This window comes from Ovis aries, chromosome 1 (genome assembly GCF_016772045.2).
Source record: "Ovis aries strain OAR_USU_Benz2616 breed Rambouillet chromosome 1, ARS-UI_Ramb_v3.0, whole genome shotgun sequence".
NCBI lineage: Eukaryota > Metazoa > Chordata > Mammalia > Artiodactyla > Bovidae > Ovis > Ovis aries.
The window spans coordinates 111,637,174-111,650,587 of NC_056054.1; positions in this window are offsets into that span (position 1 = coordinate 111,637,174).

A 13,414-nucleotide genomic window follows, 5' to 3' on the forward strand; every position below is an offset into this window, starting at 1 on the left:
GCAAAAACCAACAAAGCCAAAAGCTGGTTCTTTGAGAAGATAAATAAAATTGACAAACCATTAGCCAGACTCATTAAGAAACAAGGAGAAAAATCAAATCAATAAAATTAGAAATGAAAATGGAGAGATCACAACAGACAACACAGAAATACAAAGGATCATAAGAGATTACTATCAGCAATTATCTGCTAATAAAATGGACAACGTGGAAGAAATGGACAAATTCTTAGAAAAGTACAACTTTCCAAAACTGAACCAGAAAGAAATAGAAAATCTTAACAGATGCATCACAAGCATGGAAATCGAAACTGTAATCAGAAATTTTCCTACAAACAAAAGCCCAGGACCAGAAGGCTTCACAGCTGAACTCTACCAAAAATTTCGAGAAGAGCTAACACCTATCCTACTCAAACTCTTCCAGAAAATTGCAGAGGAAGGTAAACTTCCAAACTCATTCTATGAGGCTACCATCACCCTAATACCAAAACCTGACAAAGACGCCATAAAAAAAGAAAACTACAGGCAAATATTACTGATGAACATATGTGCAAAAATCCTTAACAAAATTCTAGCAATCAGAATCCAACAGCACATTATAAAGATCATACATCGTGACCAAGTGGGCTTTATCCCAGGGATGCAAAGATTCTTCAATATCCACAAATTAATCAATGTAATATACCACATTAACAAATTGAAAAATAAAAGCCATATGATTATCTCAATAGATGCACAGAAAGCTTTTGGCAAAATTCAACATCCATTTATGATAAAAACTCTCCAGAAAGCAGGAATAGAAGAGACATACCTGAACATAATAAAAGCTGTATATGACAAACCCACAGCAAACATTATCCTCAATGGTGAAAAATGGAAAGCATTTACCCTAAAGTCAGGAACAAGACAAGGGTGCCCACTTTCACCACTACTATTCAACATAGTTTTGGCCACAGCAATCAGAGCAGAAAAAGAAATAAAAGGAATCCAAATTGGAAAAGAAGAAGTCAAATCTCTCACTGTTTGCAGATGACATGATCCTCTACATAAAAAACCCTAAAGACTCCACCAGAAAATTACTAGAGCTAATCAATGAATATAGTAAAGTTGCAGGATATAAAATCAACACACAGAAATCCCTTGCATTCCTATACACTAATAATGAGAAAATAGAAAGAGAAATTAAGGAAACAACTCCATTCACCATTGCAACAAAAAGAATAAAATACTTGGGAATATATCCACCTAAAGAAACTAAAGACCTATATATAGAAAACTACAAAACACTGGTGAAAGAAATCAAAGAGGATATCATGTTCATGGATCGGAAGAATCAATCTAGTGAAAATGAGTATACTACCCAAAGCAATCTATAGATTCAATGCAACCCCTATCAAGCTACCAATGGTATTTTTCACAGAGGTAGAACAAATGATTTCACAATTTGTATCAAACTACAAAAAACCTTGAATAGCCAAAGCAATCTTGAGAAAGAAGAATGGAAGTAGAGGAATCAACCTGCCTGACTTCAGGCTCTACTACAAAGCCACAGTCATCAAGACAGTATGGTACTGGCACAAAGACAGACATATAGATCAATGGAACAAAATAGCCCTGAGATAAATCCATGCACCTATGGACATCTTATCTTTGATAAAGGAGGCAAGAATATGCAGTGGAGAAAAGACAATCTCTTTAACAAGTGGTGCTGGGAAAACTGGTCAGCCACTTGTAAAAGAATGAAAATAGAACACTTTCTAACACCATACACAAAAATAAACTCAAAATGGATTAAAGATCTAAATGTAAGACCAGAAAATATAAAACTCCTAGAGGAGAACATAGGCAAAACACTCTCTGACATACATCACAGCAGCATCCTCTTGACCTACCTCCCAGCATATTGGAAATAAAAACAGAAATAAACAAAAGGGATCTAATTAAAATTAAAAGCTTTTGCACAACAAAGGAAACTATAAGCAAGGTGAAAAGACAGCCTTCAGAATGGGAGAAAATAATAGCAAATGAAGCAACTAACAATGAATTAATCTCAAAAATATACAAGCAACTTATGCAGCTCAATTCCAGAAAAATAAATGACTCAATCAAAAAAAGGGCCAAAGAACTAAATAGACATTTCTCCAAAGAAGACATACAGATGGCTAACAAACACATGAAAAGATGCTCAACATCACTCATTATCAGAGAAATGGAAATCAAAACCACAATGAAGTACCATTTCATACCAGTCAGAATAGCTGCTATCCAAAAGTCTACAAGCAATAAATGCTGAAGAGGGTGTGGAGAAAAGGGAACCCTCTTACACTGTTGGTGGGAATGCAAACTAGTACAGCCACTATGGAGAACAGTGTGGAGATTCCTTAAGAAACTGGAAATAGAACTGCCATATGACCTGGCAATCCCACTGCTGGGCATACACACTGAGGAAACCAGAATTGAAAGAGACACGTGTACCCCAATGTTCATTGCAGCACTGTTTATAATAGCCAGGACATGGAAGCAACCTAGATGTCCATCAGCAGATGAATGGATAAGAAAGCTGTGGTACATATACACAATGGAATATTACTCAGCCATTAAAAAGAATACATTTGAATCAGTTCTAATGAGGTGGATGAAACTGGAGCCAATTTTACAGAGTGAAGTAAGCCAGAATGAAAAACACCAATACAGTATACTAAGACATATATGTGGAATTTAGAAAGATGGTAACGATAACCCTGTATGCAAGACAGCAAAAGAGACACAGATGTATAGAACAGTCTTTTGGACTCTGTGGGAGAGGGCGAGGGTGGGATGATTTGGGAAAATGGCATTGAAACATGTATAATATCATATGTGAAATGAATCGCCAGTCCAGGTTCGATGCATGATACAGGATGCTCAGGGCTGGTGCACTGGGATGACCCAGAGGATGGTATGGGGAGGGAGGAGGGAGGGGGGTTCAGGATGGGGAACACGTGTACACCAGTGGTGGATTCATGTCAATGTATGGCAAAACAAATAAAATACTGTAAAGTAATTATCCTCCAATTAAAATAAATAAATTTATATTGAAAAAGAAAGACTGCTTTGTATGTTTGGGTCTTTTGCATTTCCATATCAATTGTGAAATTTTTTATTCTAGTTCTGTGGAAAATGTCATTGGTAATTTGATAGGGATTGTATGAATCTGTAGGTTGCATTTGATGGTATAGTCGTTTTCACAATATTTAGTCTTCCAACCAAGGAATATGGAATATCTCTCCATCTGTTTATGTTGTCTTCAATTTCTTTCTTCAGTGTCTTAATTAGAGAAATGCAAATCAAAACTATAATGAGATACCACCTCACACCACTCAGAATGACCATCATCAAAAAAAAGTCTACAAACAATAAAAGCTGGGGAGGGTGTGGAGAAAAGGAAACCTTCTTGCACTGTTAGTAGGAATCTAAATTGATACAGCCAATATAGAAGATAGTATGGAGATTCTTTTAAAACCTAGAAACAAAACACCGTATGACCCAGCAATCTGGCATAAACCCTGAGGAAACCAAAACTGAAAAAGACACATGTACACCAGTGTTCACTGCAGCACCATTGACAAGATCTAGGACATGGAATCAACGTAGATGTCCATCAACAGATGAATGGATAAAGAAGCTGTGGTACATATATACAATGAATAATACTCAGCCATATAAAAGAAACAGTTCAGTCAGTTCTAATGAGGTGGATGAACCTAGAGCCTATATACAGACTGCAGTAAGTCAGAAAAAAACAAATATTGTATACTAATATGTGTGTGTGGAGATATATATATATGAGAAGGAAATGCCAACCCACTCTAGTACTCTTGCCTGGAAAATCCCATGGATGGAGGAGCCTGGCAGGCTACAGTCCATGGGGTCACAACGAGTCAGACACAACTGAGTGACTATAGTATAGTGATAGTCACTCAGTCATGTCCAACTCTTTGTGACTCCATGGATTATAGTCTGTCAGACTCTTCTGTTCATGGAATTCTCCAGGCAAGAATACTGGAGTGGGTTGCCATTTCTTTCATATATATATATATATATATATATATATATATGGAATTTAGAAAGATGATACTGATGAAATTATTTGCAGGACAGCAATGGTTACACAGACATAGAGAACAGACTTTTGAACATGGAGGTGGTGGTGAGGAGGAAGGAGAGGATGGGAGATATGGAGAGAATAACATGGAAACATACATTACCATATATAAAATAGATAGCTAATGGGAATTTGCTATATGACTCAGGGAACTCAAACCAGGGCTCTGTAACAACTTAGAGGGGTGGGATGGGAGGGAGGTGGGTGGGAGTTTCAAAAAGGAAGGGACATATTATACCTATGGCCGATTCAACATACAATACTGTTAAGCAATTATCCTTCAATTAAAGATAAATAAATTGAAAAAAGAAGATACTAGCTTTTGTTGATTTTTAAAACACCTCCAGCAGGAACAAGAAGCACATTTCAGACTAATCACTATGTGGTGGTTTTGGGCAATTAAACAGCCCAGAATGAGGAAAATGTTGAATGGCTGCCAGTCATCAAGTTTCATCTAATAGTTAATGAGATTCCAAGAGTGAAGAATCAGTAAGAGACCTGCCTTTTCTGATTTCAGTTCACAGTGCACTTTTTCTTCTTTCAGGCTTCTTAAATTCTATAACAAATATTCATCTTAAGAGCATATTTTTATCTTCTTGTTAAAATACAGACAAAGAATTTTAGAAATGGTATTTATTAGTCACTACACTATACGGACAGGGAGGCCTGGAGTGCTGCAATTCATGGGGTCGCAAAGAGTTGGACACGACTGAGTGACTGAACTGAACTGAACTGAACTGCACACTATATGGCAACTCAACCATCAACCCCCCCAACTTTTTTTTTGCTTTTTCTTCAAAAGGCAGTCACCTATGTATTTCTCTTTCTTCCAGTACCTCCTCTTGATTACCTGGAACAAAGGAAATAGAAGGAAAATTCACTAGATAATGTAACAGTGACAATTATTTGATTACTCTTTCTGCCATGTGACAATTTCTACTGCCTTGAAACTAATTTCAACATGCTTAAACCTTACTTTTTATTATGCCCTAAAACACTGAAGTAAAATTAAAAAGACTGATTCTTTTTGGGGAAAAAAAAAAGATTCTAGCTTTTCAGACTTCTCTTGATGTGCCCTTTGTAATTGAGCAGAGTGCCAAAGAACTTGAGATCTGGGACATGAGGCTGGTCTGGGGTACAGGCCAATAGAAGAGACTGCTATAGATGGAAACTTTGAGAAGAAGGACAAATTATATAAAATCAGGTGACACTGTGGGTTGGCAGGATAGGCTGGAATCTGGAAAAGCCTCCAATGCTAAAACTTTTTTTTTTTTTTTCGGTCCAACAATTCTCATGCCCTCCAGAATTTTTCTGGGAAAGTGGCATTGTCAAGGATCTGGAAAACAAAGGCAGATTGTATGACCTATATAGTTGGAATTTTAATATAAAAGTGAACCAAAAATAATAAAGCTACAGCCCAACCCCTTTTCCACTTCAAATATGATATGATCTAAGAGGCATGGATGGGGAAGGATGTTGGGGATTAGGCTGATTGTAAGCAAACTCAATCTAACTAAAGCTATGACACTATCCCAGCTCAATTTAATTCTAAGGAAAATATTAATAATCAGATTCTCACTCAAAATGCCAGGCAGAGGGAAGGGATTGCATTTCTATGAAAACAAAGTGAAACAAAACAAAAAGTATTATACTTAAAAATATACTATTTTTTAATACAACTGTTAGAATGCAATCAAAATTATGAGAATATTTAAGGAGCAAGAAAACATGATACATAATCAAGAGAAAGCTCAGTTAATAGAACCAAACTACAGATGAGCAGTTTTTGGAAATAGATAAAGACTACAACAACAACTGTAAATATTTTTAAGAATTTATAGGAAAAGTTGTTGAAAATTTGAAAAAATGGGCTCGTTCTAGAGAGAAACGAAAACTCAAATGAAGAACCAACTAAAATTCTAAAATGTAAAAATATAATATGTGAAACAAAAGTTAATTTGATGGACTTAATAAATATCAGAATAGACACTGATGAAGAAAGGGTCAGTGAATGTCAAGATAATAAAAACTCTTCAAACTGAAGTAAAGAGGGAATCAAAAACATGAAATATTCACAGATATATCTGATGAAAGTGTAAGGATAAATCTGACAAAGGCACTGGAGACTAGAAATAAATGGGAAGGAATGCCTATTGATGTGTTGGAATATTCAATATTGTTAAGATGTTAGTTCTCAAGATGGCAGAGGAGTAGGTGGATGTGGAGATATCTGTCTCCGTGGATACATCACGAATTCACCTTCAGACACAGAAGATTTTGCAGAACACCAACTGAGAGCAGGCAGGAGTACCTGACCACTGGAAAAGAATACATAGAATCATGCAAAATTCAGTAGGATGAAGGAAGTAGGGGGAAAAAGAGGAGAGTAAGCAGGATTGGACCTTGCCTTGGTGGGTTCAGTTCAGTTCAGTTCAGTCGCTCAGTCGTGTCTGACTCTTTGCGACCCCATAAGTCGCAGCACGCCAGGCCTCCCTGTTCATCACCATCTCCCGGAGTTCACTCAGACTCACGTCCATTGAGTCCATGATGCCATCCAGCCATCTCATCCTCTGTCGTCCCCTTCTCCTCCTGCCCCCAATCCCTCCCAGCATCAGAGTTTTTTCCAATGAGTCAACTCTTTGCATGAGGTGGCCAAAGTACTGGAGTTTCAGCTTTAGCATCATTCTTTCCAAAGAAATCCCAGGATTGATCTCCTTCAGAATGGACCGGTTGGATCTCCTTGCAGTCCAAGGGACTCCCAAGAGTCTTCTCCAACACCACAGTTCAAAAGCATCAATTCTTCGGTGCTCAGCCTTCTTCACAGTCCAACTCTCACATCCATACATGACCACAGGAAAAACCATAGCCTTGACTAGACGGACCTTAGTTGGCACCCTTGGTGGGTGGGGGAACTGAAAGTGAAAGTGAAGTTGCTCAGTCATGTCCAACACTTTGTGACCCCATGGACTGTAGCCCACCAGGCTCCTCTGTCCAGGGGATTTTCCAGGCAAGAATACTGGAGTGGGTTGCCATTTCCTTCTCCAAGGGATCTTCCCAACCCAGGGATTGAACCCAGGTCTCCCACATCGCAGGCAGATGCTTTAACCTCTGAGAAGCAGGGGTCTAATCTCCACATCAAGGCAATTGTTTGGGACAGAGGAGAAACATTTGAGGCTGAGAGTGAAGCATCTGATCTGTGACAGTCTAAATGGAATGAGAATCACACAGACAATCCTTACTGCAGCCAATACATACCCCAGACAGGGATGCGAGTCCCCTAGAAAGCACAATAGCTGGGAGCTGAAGCATAGGGTTTGGAGTGCAGCAGGCTTTTGACAGCAGGGATACAGCGCAAGGGGACATGAGGGAGGACATCAGCATGGAAAATGCCTGTGGAAGAAAACCAGGCAACCATGGAGGCAAGGTGATACTGTTGAGTCACAAGTAGGATGTGCAGCCATCACTGTTGCTCTCTCTCCCCACACACTAGCACTGACAGTTGAACAACAGAGAAAGATCCCAGAGAGACTGGCCTTTTAAGCTCCCAACATGCCAAACAACAGAGAAGGACCAGCCAAAGAGGCCTTTTGATCACCAGTTTCCAGAGGCTAGAAAGACCCTTATAGGGCCATATTTCCTGTGACTGAGGCAGTTGGTGTCCAGCACACTTGGGTCCCCACAATCCAAACAGCTGTGCCACATTCACACTCAGTTTTCACTGGGGCAGAGTTGCCAGGGGCTAAAACAAGCCCTAATAGTGCCATGTCTTCTGGGACAGTAGCTGCAAGCACCCTTGTGTAGCTGATATTGTCAGGGTCCCTGTGATCCAAGCAACAGTGCCACCTCCATGCTCAAACCCCATTGGGACAGAGTTGTCAGAGGGTAGAAAAATCCTTAAGAATACCATATTTCCTGCTGCCCTAGCTGCCAGCTTCCCTGAGTACCTGATGCTGTCAAGTTCCCTGCAATCCAAACAGCTGTGCCACCCCCACACTTGCTCTTCATTGGGTCAGACCCAAGTCTTCCAGGGCAGCCTCAGCAGCAAACCCCTGTGGATATCTTATATGGAGAGATGGAGATAAAACCACAGTTGAAACCCAGGGGCTGTGTGGCTAAGGAAGAGGACCTAAAACCTTCCCACCAGCTGTACAAGCTTCAGATTAAATCCACATGATCAACTAAGCAGACTCTCTCTCTGCCTAGAATATATAAAAGGACAGTGAGAGTTCTCACAAAAGAAAATGCACTAGTTCTGACAACTGTGGACATTGGAGGCAAGAACACACAGGATGAGGACCAGATTAGAGTCTACACAGACCAACCCAGTATTGAAGGGTACCTTATGCAGGTAAAGTGGACTGTGACTTACAGCCAGGGAAAGCATGCTGAGAGCAGAAATTCAAGAAAAACATTTATTATTCTTATATTTTGATTTGTTCTGTAGTTGCTTCTGTATTTTTTCTTTTTCTTTTTTTAGTCCCCCCCCCCATTGCCATAGTTGTTGATTTAACTAGTACTATTAAAACTATTTAAATTTTTCATAATTTTTTAAAAATCACAATTTATATTTCTTTTATATACATATGCCTCTACATTGGTCTTTTGTGGTTCTGTGGGGTTTTCCTTATTTTAACTTCTAAAATTTATTATTTTTTCAACACTTATTCTTTTGTTTGCTTTTCCTATTGTTCTCATTCTTTTGTTTGCTTTTCCTATTGTTCTTTTCTCATTGTAGTCATTCTTTTTAATACATATAAATCTTCTTTATTTAACTTTGCATTTCTATTTCTCTTCTTCCTCTTATTTCTTTTTCTCACAATGTTTGTTTGTTTTGTTTTCATTGCTTTGTTCCACAATTGGGACCTTGATTTGGTTTTAATTCCCAGTTTGTGCTTTAGTTAGTTTTGTTTTTAACTGGTTGGTATTTTTTTGCTTACTTTCAGTTCAGTTCAGTTCAGTCACTCAGTCGTGTCTGACTCTTTGCGACCACATGAATCGCAGCACGCCAGGCCTCCTTGTCTATCACCAATTCCCAGAGTTCACTCAAACTCACGTCCGTCGAGTCGGTGATGCCATCCAGCCATCTCATCCTCTGTAGTCCCCTTTTCCTCCTGCCCCCAATCCCTCCAAGCATCAGAGTCTTTTCCAATGAGTCAACTCTTTGCATGAGGTGGCCAAAGTACTGGAGTTTCAGCTTTAGCATTATTCCTTTCAGAGAACACCCAGGGCTGACCTCCTTTAGAATGGACTGGTTGGATCTCCTTGCAGTCCAAGGGACTCTCAAGAGTTTTCTCCAACACCACAGTTCAAAAACATCAGTTCTTCAGCGCTCAACATTCTTTACAGTTCAACTCTTGCATCCATACATGACCACTGGAAAAACCACCTTTGTGGGAAAGTAATGTCTCTGCTTTTCAATATGCCGTCTAGGTTGGTCATAACTTTCCTTCCAAGGAGTAAGCGTCTTTTAATTTCATGGCTGCAATCACCATCTGCAGTGATTTTGGAGCCCCCCAAAATGATGTCTGACACTGTTTCCACTGTTTCTCCATCTATTTCCCATGAAGTGATGGGACCAGATGCCATGATCTTCGTTTTATGAATGTTGAGCTTTAAGCCAACATTTTCACTCTCCTCTTTCACTTTCATCAAGAAGATTTTGAGTTACTCTTCACTTTCTGCCATAAGGGTGGTGTCATATGCATATCTGAGCTTACTGATATTTCTCCTGGCAATCTTGATTCCAGCTTGTGCTTCTTCCAGCCCTGCATTTCTCATGATGTACTCTGCATAAAAGTTAAATAAGCAGGGTGACAATATACAGCCTTGACGTACTCCTTTTCCTATTTGGAACCAGTCTGTTGTGCCATGTCCAGTTCTAACTGTTGCTTCCTGACCTGCATATAGGTTTCTCAAGAGGCAGGTCAAGTGGTCTGATATTCCCATCTCTTGAAGAATTTTCCATAGTTTATTGTGATCCACACTGTCAAAGGCTTTGGCATAGTCAATAAAGCAGAAATAGATATTTTTCCGGAACTCTCTTGCTTTTTCAGTGATCCAGCAGATGTTGGCAATTTGATCTCTGGTTCCTCTGGCTTTTCCAAAACCAGCTTGAACATCAGGAAGTTCACGGCTCATGTATTGCTGAAGCCTGGCTTGGAGAATTTTGAGCATTACTTTACTAGCGTGTGAGATGAGTGCAATTTTGCAGTAGTTTGAGCATTCTTTGGCATTGCCTTTCTTTGGGATTGGGATGAAAACTAACCTTTTCCAGTCCTGTGGCCACTGCTGACTTTTCCAAATTTGCTGACATTTTGAGTGCAACACTTTCACAGCATCATCTTTGAGGATTTGAAATAGTTCAACTGGAATTCCATCACCTCCACTAGCTTTGTTCATAGTGATGCTTTCTAAGGCCCACTTGACTTCACATTCCAGGATGTCTGGCCCTAGGTGAGTGATCACACCATCGTGATTATCTGGGTCATGAATATCTTTTTTGTATAGTTCTTCTGTGTATTCTTGCCACCTTTTCTTAATATCTTCTGCTTCTGTTAGGTCCATACCATTTCTGTCCTTTATCGAGCCCATCTTTGCATGAAATGTTCCTTGGTATCTCTAATTTTCTTGAAAAGATTTCTAGTCTTTCCCATTCTATTGTTTTCCTCTATTTCTTTGCATTGATGGCTAAGGAAGGCTTTCTTATCTCTCCTTGCTATTCTTTGGAACTCTGCATTCAGATGCTTATATCTTTCCTTTCCTCCTTTGCTTTTTACTTCTCTTCTTTTCACAGCTATTTGTAAGGCCTCCCCAGACAGCCATTTTGCTTTTTTGCATCTCTTTTCCATGGGGATGGTCTTGATCCCTGTCTCCTGTACAATGTCACGAACCTCTGTCCATAGTTCATCAGGCACTCTATCTATCAGATCTAATCCCTTAAATCTATTTCTCACTTCCACTGTATAATCATAAGGAATATGTTTACTTTGCTCACTGGGAAATCTACTGTACTTTTTTTTTTTTTTTTTTTTTTACTATTTTGTTTTTGTTTACAGGTGTTTTGTGTGTGTATTCCATTATTTTTGTTATTGTTTGCCTGATTTTGTATTTGCCATTTGTATGAGGTGTATCTTTTGTTTCTTGTTTTTGTGTGTTTGTTTTAATCCTCTTTAATGCCATAACAAATTACCTATGCAAGTTCCATTCCCCAGCTAGAGATCAGGCCATGAGCCTTTGGAATGAGAGTGCTGACTCCAAGACCCTAGACTGCCAGAGAACTCCTAACCCTAGGGAGTATTAATTAGTGAGTACTCCCACAAAGGCACCCTGTTGTATACAAGACCCTGCATCACCCATCTGCTGGCAGCACCCAGTGCAGAATGTCTAATCCAAGCAACAACAAGACAAAAACAAACCCAATCATCAGCAGACAGTATTACCACCTCACACAGCCCTGCCTATCAGAGGGGACATAAAAACCTCACATCCTTCCACCAGAATGCAAGCACAAGTCACACCCTACATGAAGCCCACATAAGCTACTGGACAAACGTTACCCATGAGGGCAGAAACCAAAAGGAAGAAGGAATTTGACCTTGAAGTCTGGAAAAAGAAGACCTCAAACACAATAAGTTAAAAGAACTGAGAAGACAGAGAAATATTGTGGAAATGAAGGAACAACCTAGAAACATATAAGTCCAAATAAACAAAGAGGAAATAGACAACCTACCAGAAAAATAATTCAGGGTAATGATAGTAAAAATGATCCAAAACCTTGAAAATAGAATGGAGAAAATGCAAGAATCAATTAACACATTTAACAAAGACTTAGAAGAAATAAAGAATAAACAAATGGTGAAAAACAGCACAATTACTGAAATTAAAAATACTTGCAAAGAAATCAATAGCAAAATATCTGAGACAGAAGAAAGGATAAGTGAGCTGGAAGACAGAATGATGGAAATAACTGCTGAAGAGCAATAGAAAGGAAAAGGAATGAAAAGAGCTGAGGGTAGTTTCAGAGACTTCTTGAACAATATTAAGTGCACCAACATTCTAATTATAGGGGTCCCAGAAGAAGAGAAAAACAGAGGGTATGAGAAAATGTTTGAAGAGATTATAGTTGAAAATTTCCCCAACACAGGAAAGGAAATAGTCAATCAAGTCCAAAAAGTTCAGAGAGCCTCATACAAGATAGAACCAAGGAGAAACACCCCAAGACACATATTAATCAAACTAACAAAGATTAAACACAAAGAAAGAATATTAAAAGCAGTAAGGATGTGAATCATTCTTTTATAATTAATTAAAAATTACAGACCTAAAAAAATAAATAAATAAAAGCAGTAAGGAAAAAGCAGCAAGTAACATACAAGGGAAACCATATGATTAATGGCTGATCTTTCAGCAGAAACTCTGCAGGTCAGAAGGAAATGGCAGGATATATTTAAAGCACTAAAAGGGAAGAAACTACATCCAAGATTACATTACCTGGCAAGGATCTCATTCAAAATTGATGGAGAAATCAGAAGCTTTACAACAAGCAAAAGTTAAGAGAATTTAGTACCCCAAAACCAGCTTTACAAGAAATGTTAATGGAACTTACATAGACAGGAAACACAAAAGAAGAAAAAGACCTACCAAACAAACAAAAAAAGAGCCCAAACAATTAAGAAAATGGCAATATATATTGCCATTTATATATTATTGATATATATAGGAACATATATATCAATAATTACTTTAAATGCAAGTGGATTAAATGCTCCAACCAAAAGATACAGACTGGCTGAATGGAAACAAAAACAAGACCCATATATATGCTATTTACACAACCCACTTCATAACTAGAGACACCTACTGACTGAAAGTGAGAGGGTGGAAAAAGATATTCCATGCTAATGAAAATCAAAAGAAAGCTGGAATGGCAATCCTCATATCAGACAAAATAGACTTTTAAATAAAGAATATTACAAGAGACAGGAAGGACACTACATAATGATCAAGGGACAAATCCAAGAGGAAGACATAACAATGTAAATATTTATGCATCCAACATAGGAGCACCTCAATACATAAAGCAAAATACATAAAACAGATATAAAGGGGGAAACTGACAGTAACACAATAATAGTAGGGGACTTTAACACCCCACTTACACCAATGGCCAGATCATTAAAGCAGCAAATTAATAAGGAAACACAAGATATAAATGACATATTAGACCAGATGAATCTCATTTATATCATCAGGACATTGCATTCAAATGCAGAA